This window comes from Dunckerocampus dactyliophorus, chromosome 11 (assembly GCF_027744805.1).
Source record: "Dunckerocampus dactyliophorus isolate RoL2022-P2 chromosome 11, RoL_Ddac_1.1, whole genome shotgun sequence".
Classification (NCBI taxonomy): domain Eukaryota; kingdom Metazoa; phylum Chordata; class Actinopteri; order Syngnathiformes; family Syngnathidae; genus Dunckerocampus; species Dunckerocampus dactyliophorus.
In genome coordinates, this window is record NC_072829.1 from 24,241,823 (window position 1) to 24,254,969 (window position 13,147).

Sequence of the window (13,147 nt, forward strand, 5' to 3'; positions counted from 1 at the left end):
AGATCACAGTTTAACATTAATTTTAAGAAAAGTACAATGAAAAAATATGACCGGGCAAACACGTTTTTATTTAACCTAGTCACAAAACAACGCAGGTGCAATTTGAAATGTTTATTGTCCCACAAATTGATAAACGATATTATTGTCTACATTTTTTGAGACCCAATAAACCACTTTTATGATGATATATAGTAATAATACATCATAATAATGCAATATTTATTTTAATATGTCATTTTCACGCTGTAAATTGGAATTGCCATTGGCTTTTCAAAAGGTATTAAAGAGCAGCATTTTTTGGTCAATGTATGAAACTACTCTGGCGCTGCTCGGCCAATATGTTTAGGCGGGCAAGTTTGTTTTGTTTATGTTGCCACCGCTTTCTAACAAATTCGCCAAACTGGCTCGTTCATGTTGATGGGCTCGCCTCGTTATTAATATTCCCACATGGGGGCTGTGGCATTTGACCTTGCACTCATCTTTTTTCCTCTTAATTTCTACTACCTTGCATTGCTCCTCACGAGGCTCCACTCTTTTGCTGTGTGTATGCTAGCAGCCCCGCCTCCCTCCACAGAGACAACGCGACTCTATGACTGACAAGAGGTCTCACTCCGTCTCAAAACGTCTCAAGGTTCTATGAAGCATCTAGGTGCTGAACCAATGCAAAGAGTGAACCATCTTTCTGCCTGTTTGGAGGTGATAGACGAGCAAAACAGAAAATTATTGAGTTCATTTTCATTTATTGTGTGATTAATTAATTTATTTATTTTTGCAAGACATTTTTTTTTAAAGGAGAAATGTTTTGATATCATGATTCTTATTTATGTCTTTAATTACTTTTTTACTCTTATTTTCTCTACTGTATTGGGTATTATGATTGTAATGGTGACTAGGGATGTTATTTCATGTCTAGAGAGCTCTAATAATGTTAAAATCCATACTCAGAAGGTCGTAAATAAGTTTTGTACACTCTAACTATGAAAATATTCCATTTCTAAATAAGGATTCCTACTTCACGGAATTCACTTATCACGGACTAATTAACCACAACAAACGAGGGATTACTGTACTACTGACAACCTGATTATATTTATCTGTCTGTCTGTACAAACAACTCTATGAGTTGCTGGCACCAGCATCTTTTAAGGATGAACAGTGACACTAACAGACCTGCCAACCTTGAGTGGCCCCCACTGCCTCTCTGCGCTCCCCAAGGGGCCCACCCCACGATTTAAGAAGCATGGACATAGACCGGTAGAGCTATTTATATATAGCAACAAGCTGAAATATTACTCTAAAATCCCATAGTGATGAATATTATTAATTTACATACTCCTCAGGACGATTGTCTCCATAGCAACCTGTGGCGAGAGGAGCGCTGGATTCTGTGTACAATGCAGCAGCTGTGTCCCCGAGGGCTGAAGGACGAGCACAGGTTATGAGTAATAGGTTGCACTGTGCAAACCCTGAGACAGCATCTACAAGTAGATCTACAATAGCCTCTTTTTATTTTGCGCTTTCTCTTTAGCGAGGTTAACACTAAGCATTAATCATGGTGATTTAGGAACGCTACAAAGCTTGTGTATTGTCCTCTAAATAGGTCCCTGGAAACAACAAGTACATGTCCGCATTGGGCGATTAAACAATATGCTGTACTTGTCAGTTGAAAGGAAATTAAAGAGATAGTTTGCATTTTTGGACATGAAGTTGTATGACATCCCCATCAGCATTGTAGTCCAATAACAGCGACTTACCCCCCACTTGCTCTCCTAAGTCCAGTTCTGGTCAGATTTCCGTGATGAAGAACGTAGTTCCACTTAGTTGCCGAGGACCATTAAGTAAAGAGTTTGGCTTCTCAAAACAATATGCGTTCACAAGATTAATACATTTGCATCACAAAAGTACCTTCTCAAAAAAAAAAATCAGACCTCACAAAACGCTTGGCGTTATATCTTTCTCCCGCCCTATCCCTGCGCACTGTCGCCTGTGCGTTCATGTGTATGTGGCGAAGACGCTCGCATGTACAGTACTTCTGTGTATATATAAATAATACATCTTTATGTTTGTGTTATATGATAAAGCAAATGTGTTTCGTTCTGCCTTTTTTTATGATCTGATGCGGGCTGTGTTTGGTTCTATTTTAAGAATACTGTGTGCTGTAGTCCAATAAAAAAACAGTCTGTGGCATGTAAATGGCCCCCATGCCAAAGTTTGGACAACCCCTGGTCTTGATTAGCTTCTACTGCTTGCAATTTACACTGCTAGTTAGGAACACACTTGTCATATGCAGCAGATTCCTATTTAAACATAATTATCTGAGCAACCGTGTTCATCTGGCTGCCTTATGTTACCTTCATATCCCCTCGTGAGCCAGGTCCATTATTGGATTATAATCACATGATTATGTTAGCGATGTCACTTTACACATGCTTGGGAGTACTGTATGTGAAAGCATTGAGAGGTTGCCCAAAAAACAGTATAAACACCTGTTTACGCTTAATGATGCTTCAACAAATACATGCGTGTCACATTCGCACTGTGCAAAACCACCGTTTAATGGCCATACATAGTCCGGATGTAACTCAGGACAGTGCAGACCTCAAAAGTTCCACAAATGCATTGCAGAATGGCATAAATGTCTTGGTTTCGTGGGTTAGTTAGCAGGCTACTTCCTGGTTCATGAAGGATGAGGAACGGATAGGTGGTGCCATTATGATTCCAGTGTGTGGATGGATCCATTGACGCCATAGTGGGTCAAACACATACCTGTGTGTGCATCTCTATCCACATTTTTACCAAATTTTAATGGGTTTTTCCTGCACCACTCTTCTACAGAATTTCATAGTAATCCGTGTTGTATTTTAAATTGTATCTGTTGTTTGCTGTTTACTTTTTGACTAGGTCAAAATGACTGCTGTGAAAAAGGTCGCAGGTTGCCTACGACTTTTGCATAGTACTGGAGAAACATGTTACCTCTTAGTACCGGTACTACTGGTAATCATTTTAAACCATTCGTCTTCAAACTCACTTCAAATAAGCAGGTGGTGCTATATTTAAATTTTTTGTTCAAGGCATGCCTTTAAGCTCCCATCCATCCATTTTCTATACCGCTTGTCCTCACTAAAGTCACAGGGGTTTGCTGGAACCGATCTAAGTTGACTTTGGGGCGAGAGGCAGCCACAGGGCACATATAGACAAACAACCATTCACACAATGGACATGTAGAGTCTCCAATTAATATAACATGCTTTACCTGGAGTACCTGGAGAAAACCCACGAATGCACCGGGAGAACATGCACACAGAAATACGAACCCAGATCTCCTGACTGTATGACCAACATGCTAACCACCAGGCCGCCGTAGCCTTTAAGCTCCTCATATGCATTTTCTTGAGGAAAAAAAACATAAATGTCAAGATGAAATTGCCTGAATTAGTCATGATTTTATTAGCGACCCTTCTCAGTGATTAATTGGCGTGCTGTGTTGCCCAGTGTGACGCGCCACTCCTCGGGAGACACTGTTGTGACAGCACGTGAGGACAATTTTGATGCTCACGCTCAGTGATGTAGACTTGCAAGGCAGACTCCACTCGCATCCTAAATTCAGATTGCCCGTGAAGTGAGAGGCTTCCTTTCACAGGCTGATTACCGTTTCAGACTTTTACGAGAGCCACTTGCACATGAAATGTCTGCCTCATTGCTTACCACAGTGTTGGATACTGCAGTTTACATGGCAGCCCAAGCTGAGCTGTGTTAGAATCCACAGAGGACTGTCATCTCTCTATCAGAACACCAAGACGAAAGGCAGCCTCACTGTGCCTCAGCCTCTCTGCTCCAGGGACGTGAGATAAGAAAACCCACTGTGTATATGACGGCTGCTGCAAGTTAATCACCGCCATCACTGCCATCATCATCCGTACGAGCAACTGAACAGAAAGAGTTATATCCACCGAGGGAGGGGGGCTTAGAGATGGAGTTATTGAAGATATCGAGGCTAAATGAAGCTAAGGTGTAACCATCGAGATAAGAGGAGGCCACCAAAGGCTGAAGATGAGCACGCTGGTGTTCAACTGGAAATGCTCACCCCCCACTTTGGAAAATCAAGCCTGGCGTTTGTTGTGTCCTTCTGCCTGATACTGTAACTACTTTGCACAGGCTGTCAGCAGCCAGTGCATTGTGCTTATGCAATCAAGTGAGGGAGACGGGAGGGCTGGACAGGCTGTTTGGCCTCAAGGTACATAATGATACCACCAAAATGCTTGCTAGCATCAAATGATAGGTCCTACCATCAGGTTTTGCCTGATTTGATGAATTCGGCAGCGCAGAGGGTCACTGGTTTGAATATGAACTGAATTTGGTTTGAACGGGAACAAAAATAGGGAATAATAACTGATTAATGCATTTATAGTAACTTTTTTTGTTACCTTTTGGAGTGACATGCAATGGGTTTCTCAGCAGCTATCATTCTACATCAGGGGTGCCCATTACGTCAATAGCCAGCTACTGGTAAATCCCAAAGGTGGTGTGAGTCGCTCCCCTCGTGATTCGCTGGTGCTCCTCACGCGGCAATGATAAAGTGGTGAGCAGACATCTCAAGGTACACACAGAGGCGGTAAGATGCCTATATATCTGTAACGGCCGAAAAAATGTCGACTTTTTATGTCGAAAAAAAGTCAATTCTTTGATGGCTTTGCTTCGCGTCCTCAACTCCACTATAGAAATGCAGGTTTTGTTCCGCCTGTTCAACTATTATTTCATGAATAATTGGAAAACGTGTCCATTGTAGAAACCTTTTTAATATGTTGCCTTGACTTTTTCTGCATTGTCTTTTGCATAATCATTTTCATTTCTTGTATATCTGTAATGTTTAATAGGAAATGCTGTTTTATAGTAAGAGATGGATCATACCGACTTGTAACATGCTGAAAAGGTGTGTGCGACCTTATATACATGTATAACGTACATAAATACCCATATTTATAAATATAGTAATATTACACATTTAAATATTTAGAAATATACCTTCTATGTTTATAATAGAAGGTAGATCTTTGGGACGTGATCATTTCAAAAGTAGCCCACAGGCTGAAAAAGTATGAGCACCCCGGATCATGTTGATTGTCTAAGAAAAGCCACACTAAACCACTGTACAAAGTTTACAATTGGTTATTAGATAAACAAAAACCCACATAAGCTTCAGCTCATTTATCTCCCATCAAATCCAGTATGTGCCAAATTTGAAGTGAATTATTTATCTGGTGATTGTATATCTTTAATAGGGATGGGTATCGATACCATAATGGAAACAGGGCTGATGTAAACGGTGGTAACCAGTCCAAAAAACAAAGTAAGTAGACGTCGATGCATCATTTCGGTGCTAGATTTAGCATTACAATTAATAAACAGTTACTATTAACTTATTGGCACCGAAATGAGGCAAAAATGAGGTATAGTTATTGCCGCCACAGACGCATCTAGCTAAAATGCTCAGGCCCAAACGCTCCAAAGTTGGTACTTCACCTCAAAAGATGCTGACTCAGCCACCTGCAACAAGTGCTTCAAAGTTAGATGCAAGTGCAAGTAACGTCACGTAAGTAACTTCATTTTGCTCGATTAATACACAGCTATTGCATGTAGGATTAACTAGCAAACTCCGTTGTAACGGTCGTCTAACATCTTGTCTATCTACCATCAATTTCTGCTCAAATCGTGGGTAATGTATTGACTTAAACAGCCCAATGTAGGCACTTAAAGTACTGTAAAATCTTAATTTTTTGTTTTGCACATTCCCTGTGTTATGTGTTGCTGCTGGTTTTATTTCAAATTGGTGAATTTATTGCATAGTTATATTGAAGTATTTCAATTACTATTCCGTTCAACTTTTATGTCACAAAATTCCATACAAAGAAAAAGGTGATGTTTTTGAACAAAAATTGTATGTTTTCCGTTTTTCAAATACTGGTTCGGGCACTGTTTAAGCACTGGCACTGTTTCAAAAGTACTGATTGGACACCAGTGTCAGATGCCCAACCCTAACCATTAAGACAAGAAAGTGGTTGGAGAAGTTGTTAAGAGAGAAAACAAATGAAAATGCCATTTTTTTTTGCCCTGATCCTTACCTTTTCTCAATACATGCATAGCTAATGTTATGCAATACATGCATAGTCATGCATGTATGATCAGGGGTGTCCTAACGTTTTCCAGCAAGGGCCGCACATGAATAAGTCAAAGGATGCGGGGGCCATTTTGCAATTTTTTTAGTTTGTAAAAAGGCTTAAAAAGCTGTTTTATATGTATTTAATGTATAAATATTATTATTAGTATCAACATTTCAGTTTTTCCTCATTACATTAAATTAACTTCTACAATGTGCCAATGGTCAATAGGCCAATAAAAAACAAGCTGCGTGCTGCAAATGGCCTCTGAGGCCGCACTTTAGACACCTGTACTCTATCTTATGGTAGAAATTGTTAGTCTTGCAGTGTTGGTATAGCAACTTCTGACACCAACCTGGCGAGCGCACCTGTCTGTCTGCATTTTGTGATGACAAAAAATGTTACAAAGTCGGACTCTTGCAGTGTATTAGTAACACGTGCCATATTGTATGCTAACCGAGAAATGTATCCGAACCGAGGCACAATTTTTGCTTGATTTTTCAATGTAAACCAAAAAATACGCTAACCGGGGCATACGCTAACCGAGGTTTCACTGTATCGGGTTGCAGCTGCTTTTATGTGTATGCTCCGCAGCTCAGTCCTGGTTGAGCCAATCACCCCCTGCCATATCCTTGTGGCAAATGGCTCTTATGTAATCAATCGGCTCCGTCTGACCACTCAACCCGGTCGAGTCAGGTATTGGTACGAGCTAAAAATAGTTTTACAGAGGAGAGTGCTGATTAGAACCAAGAAATCAATACTAATGATAACTTCAGAGCAGGCTTAATTTCCCTTTCGTTGGGTGATATTTTTAAGCTTCTGGGCTTCTCATTACAAATTGTTGCATGAAAGTAACCGTCCTTGAAGTATTTATGATAACATGCTAACGGGGTGTGATGGGAGATTTCCCAGCTATACAAAACAAACACACACTTCAAGTTCAGGAGGATAAACAAACTCCTCTGTGCCTGGCAGTGACAGCACCCACATGCCTGCTGGATACAGTAGCTGTTTATATTCTCCTCACAGCAGTTTGTTATTCTTTCTCCACTGCAGCTATATCCTATCCTATTCCTATCCCAGATCCTCTGTGGCCATTTGCGTTCAGCCACTGTTTGTTAAAATCTGTGTGAAAAAGTACACTTTCATCGCAGAATGACTTAAAAATCCATTTGCGATGCAGAAAGTCCTCTTAAGAGTTTCAGTCTCTTCGAGCATCAATTTCGCAGCACTTATCGAGTAAGGATGTGTATGTGTGTTTTTTTTAATGACATGTCATTCAGTCAGCTCCTCTCTGTTGGTGACCTACATGCATGTGATAAAATACACGCCTGTGCGTCAGCATCATAGAGGGGGTCCTAACAAGCACCTCTCTGAGACAAAAAAAAAAAAAAAAGTACGCCCATCAGTTGATTATAATCCAAAAATGCTGCAGGGATAAACAGCATGTTTGTTAACACCGTGTTTCATATGCTAATTAAGATTTTTGTTTTCGCCAAACACGGTGTTTAGTATGCTACGCTGTGTTAGGACAACAAGGGATTCATCTTTCAGCCTGTCTTACATTTGAATTTAAGATGGAAATGGACGAATAAAATTACCTATATTATTATAAGCGAATTGATTTATCAATCGCATGCAGAGAGTGTGTGTGTATATGCACGCAACGTCTGATGACTGCAGCACAATGTGATTGCCGTATTGACTGCAATCATTCACAGTTATGGCCATGGCCACTGGCTTGATGGACCGGACCAACACAGAGCCCAAAAGTCTGCATCAGCTTTGTGCTCACTCAGTGGCTGGCATGGAATCAATGCAGAATTGCAGATGTGAGCAAAAGCTGCACAAGATACACACATATAGTACACTCTCATTGCCAAAATGCTGCTGTGTTGTCAATATCATGACAATAGACAGGGTTCATAACCTTTCAAGGTTTATAACTTGCTCAATAGCGATAAGGAGAAACATGGAAATAATTAAGAGAGACTCTAAATGGAATACTAAAGTGCACTGATGAGAGAAGAGCTTATACATTAAAGCAAAAGGGAGCTACTGTATATGAAGCCTGCGACTAACATTGATAAAGGATTTGAAATCCTTGTAACACTTCATGTTTTTTTCCTCACATAATTCACACAGTCTAATAAGGGATTCAATTTACCTTTTCATATGTATAAACACTCGCACACTGTGATATTAACATTTCTGTTCATGTACAAATTTGATCATTATAAGCTAGGAATTTGACAAAATGTGTACTTACTGTGTTTGAGTGTTGACTGTGAAGGTTTCTTTTGTCAGCAGGGGTCACCCATAAACTTTATCCCACACAAGTCCACAATGTGGGAACCTGTTGAGGCATGGAAAACAAAAAGCGAACTCAATTGATATCACTGCTCATGAAGCATTCCGCCATCATCATTCACTCGGGGCGTCACAAGACACCCAACTCACGAGACAGGATTGGGTACACGAGAGCCAAAATTTTAACATTAATTTAGGATTGGGTACACGAGAGCCAAAATGTTAACATTAATTTAGGATTGGGTACACGAGAGCCAAAATTTTAACATTAATTTAGGATTGGGTACACGAGAGCCAAAATTTTTATATTAATTTAGAATTGGGTACGCGAGTGCCAAAATTTTAACATTAATTTAGGATTGGGTACACGAGAGCCAAAATTTTAACATTAATTTAGGATTGGGTACACGAGAGCCAAAATTTTAACATTAATTTACGATTGGGTACACGAGAGCCAAAATTTTAACATTAATTTAGGATTGGGTACGCGAGAGCCAAAATTTTAACATTAATTTTAAGAAAAGCACAATGAAAAAATATGACCGGACAGGCAAACTTTTTTAATTTACGGAGTCACAAAACAAAGCTGGTGCTTTTTGAAATGTTTACTGTCCCACAAATTGACGCTAAGCAATATTATTATCACCATTTTTTGAGACCATATAAACCACTAATATTATGATGATATAGAATAATAATAATATATCATAATAATTCAGTAGTTCCTTTAACATGCATTTTTTTACTCTGTAAAACCGTGGAATTTCCATTTGTAACATGTATTTTCTTATGTCTCTAACATTTGCAGCATTGTTTGAAATGCTGGCTTTTTAACTGTATTAAAGAGCAGCATTTTGTTGGCCATGTATTAAACACCACTCTTTGTGAAAGCACACCATTTTGCACTCTTCCGTTCAAATGTCGCTGACTGTGGGTGTGTACGGTAGTTTTTTCCCAGATGGGAAAACTGGGTTGGGTGGATATGTTTGAGGTGGGCATGTTGGTTTTGTTTATGTTGCCACCACTTTTGAGCAAATTAGGTTTACTGGCTCATTCGTGTTGATGGGCTCATTATTAATATTCCCACATGACGGCTGTGGCATTTAGCATTGCAAGCATCGTTATTCTCCATTGCTCCTCACGAGGCTCCACTCTTTGGCTGTGTGTATGCTAACGGCCCCGCCTACTCCCCCCCAGAGACAATCGTGTGACTGACAAGATGTCTCACTCCGTTTCAGAACATCTCAAGCTGTTCTATGAAACGTTTAGGTACTTAACCAACGCAGAGTGAACCCTCTTCCTGCCTGTTTGGAGGCGAGAGTGAAGAAAACAGATACATGTGCACAGGGCAATATATGGAGGCCGGCAAAATTACCAAGTTTATTTTCATTAATCGCATGATTAATTGATTTTATTATCGCAGAAATCTCGTCACATTGTGATCTTGCGAGATCATGGATTTAGAGTTTTAACAAATACTCAATTATATTACTTATTTATGGCAGGTCTTGTACGTATTGTGTTTAGGTTAATGTGAAGCTTTTGAGATTTACTTGTTAGACTAAAATTGTTCCTTACGATTAAATGAAACTATTTAATTATTCTTGTGACATTGCAACTTTTATCTAGCAATAATTCAACCAAATTCCCTTTATATTAACGTATATATGACTTTTTCCTCGTGATTTGGGACATTTTTCAGTGGTCGTCTCCCAACTTGAAGGTTGCTGTCCTCCCGTGACCATGTCGAAGTATCCTTGGGCAAGATACTTAATACCCCCAGTTGCTCCTGATGCTGTGTCATTAGTAGGTAAATGTAGTAACAGTGTCAAATGGCTTTGAGTACCTTGATGGTAGAAAAGCACTATACAAGTGGAAATCCAATTTTCTCATAATTTACTAACTTTAATGATTTTGGATTAATACTGTATTTGCTTGATCCACTGTAGGTAAATTAAAGATCATTTGAATTGTGGACTACTATATTTACAAGTACAGTCATCCCTCACAATATCACCCTCAATTATCACTCCCTCAGTCTACCGATAAACAACGAATGACTAATATTAATTTTAGATTTGAGAGAAAATGACAGTTATTTGTGATTTTCCACAAAGCTACAGAAGCTTCATTTTAGGAGTTACCAGGTGCAAAACAGTACACATGAAATGCTTTGTAATAAACAACATGAACATCGCTGAGCTTTGCACAGCTAATGTCACGATGCAACGTCTTTAGAGAGCAAAGTAGTTGGGATTGAATCAACAACCACTCTGTTGGTTGAAGTAATGCCTTGCATTTTGCCTCAATTGCTTCAAGACAGTTAATCAACAAATTAATGAACTTACAGCGTTTACATTTATACATTTATGGCTGTTAGTTGATCTCTTGGTTTGCAGAATAACAGCTATAACGCAGCGTTTTGGGACTTGTGTGGGAGTCGTTCCCGTATTCACTGGCATTTTGGACTTTTCAATAAAACTGATTTCAAGGGTAATGAAGAGGTCACATTTGAGCAGGCAATAAACAATATTTGTAAAGGATTATAAAAACACAGTACACATACAACATTTGCTATGTGTAGTTGTACGTTGGCACAGATACTGTCATGTAAACCAAAGTTTGATCCAGATCTGATCCAAATTCTGAATTTGGCAGCAATTTAAATTCAGATTCTTATATCACGGTTTCATGTCTGTTTAGTCCTTCAGTTTGTTTATTCGGATGGATGTTGTCATAGCAACAAGCCAGCAAACCTGCTTAGCTGGTCGTTTGCTGTGTTGAATTCTTTAACAAAGAGCCTTTGATCACCTAATGACCATCAATTATTCATCATTGCAATCTTTCACACACATACTTTTCTGATCTGTTATAATTACTCTATTTGTTTTTCAAATACCTTGTCTCAGTCTGTCCTGCAGCCATTTTCCTGACAAATATATTGTGCCAATAGAGTGTAAGCCTTTGACCAGTCATGCCCCCACCCTCTGGACTGCATTGTCACACTGCTTTATTTGATGAGTGTAAACACTGCTGTCTGTGTGCGTTGTCTCGTCTGCGCTCCTGACCTTCTCCTCCATCGCACCTCTGCTCTCCACCGAGGTTACACTCGCACTGTAAACACAACCTGCACTCTGGCAGCTGTGATTTAACTTTTTTGGAAACCTGATCATAAGGTGTGTTTATCGTGTAGCCCTTCAGGGAAAGGACTTGGCAGATTCATATATTTTCAATAATTAAACATATTGCACACAAGTCGCAAATTCGTGGCACACCTACTGAGACCACAACCTGCAGTGTAACCATGACAACATCATGGCTTGGAAGCCACACTTAGCCATTAGCAATCATAATTGCAGTAATTCCACTGAACATTTGATTTCAAACGTTTTGTCTTGTGACAAAAAATGACAATCCAAATAATTACCTTGCTGGCTTGTGCTGAGGTCTTAGTTTAGCCCATGGTGCTGAAACATTGTCTGTAGTCCTTTTCAGCACCATGGACAGCAGCTCCAAACAAAGCTGTGTACCGGCTTTTCAACTCATAGCTATATTGACATATTGCAGTCAAAAAAGGAAAAAAGTGTATTTACAGTTGTCCCTCGCAATATCGCTCCCTCGCTATTGTGTTTTTTCAGAAATTCATTAATTAATAAATGATTGCTGTTTTGTGGCAGACTATGGTCTATTATTAGTCTAAACATATTGAAACACAAGTGATATGTAGCATTCTGGTCACTAGGCGGCAGTAATGACACATTTACTTACATTACATGACCTTAACACCTAATGAAGTCATGAAGTCAGCCATGGAAGTCTGTCATGATAGAGTATAAAAAGGTTCTCCTCCCATTCCGTGTGGAAGTGGTACGTTTTTGGCTTCTTAAGTGTAGAAGAAATAAATTCGAGGCTAACTGGTTCGCTCGCTAGCTCCCTAGCTAGCAGCCATCTCAAGTCCCTAGCATAGTCAAGCATAAGAGTTGCGCAACATGTTGTAAACGATGAATAATAGGACTGTAAAGGTGACTATAGGCGGACTCTAATAATGTTAAAACCCGTATTTAAACAGTCAGAAATGACAGAAATCAGGTTTTCTATGCTCTAACTATGAAAATATTTCTTTTATTAACATTTAATCCTATATCGCGGAAATTCATTTATCGTGGGCGGGTCTGGAGCTAATCTACTAAATTAACCGCTCTAAATGATGACTGTAAATGTAAATAAATTACAAGTAAGAAATGTAACATTGTTTCTGTGGCACCTGAGTATTACGGTCATTCTAATAAAAAATGTAAAGTATAAGGACAATCTAAAAGCTACAATATCAATTTTCTTTCAGCCCCAACTAATGTTATAAAAACAAAATGAATTTGTTCCTATGAAAACAGAGCAGATTAAAACGCCCTTTGACAAGAAAATGTGTGCCTTCTTGATGATCACTAAACTACGTAGTGGCCACTCTCCAGCCACCTCACTGGTCATCTAGACATTTATACACTTTATAAATGATAAATGCCTTTCAAAGCCGATACTTGTGACTAGCAATATTACAGCCCACAGCGATCCTTTTGTGGATGCAGTGTCTTAACCTACCTAACGTCTTTGGCGTCGTCGTCCTGTCACTTTCCCCTCCCACAAAGCAATGCCAATCATGTCTGCCGTATGGAACTTAACTACCG

The 13,147-nt window shown here is 39.4% G+C and overlaps 1 protein-coding gene across 1 annotated transcript in view; it reads right to left on the reverse strand.

Moving 5' to 3' along the window:
- Positions 1-13,147, reverse strand: part of frmpd3 (FERM and PDZ domain containing 3) — a 108,634-nt gene that overhangs the window by 51,587 nt on the left and 43,900 nt on the right. Inside the window, exon 2 of the mRNA XM_054792287.1 lies at positions 8,425-8,511. The gene's annotated coding sequence lies outside the window, so the exon portion shown is untranslated. The remainder of the gene's footprint in view (positions 1-8,424; positions 8,512-13,147) is intronic.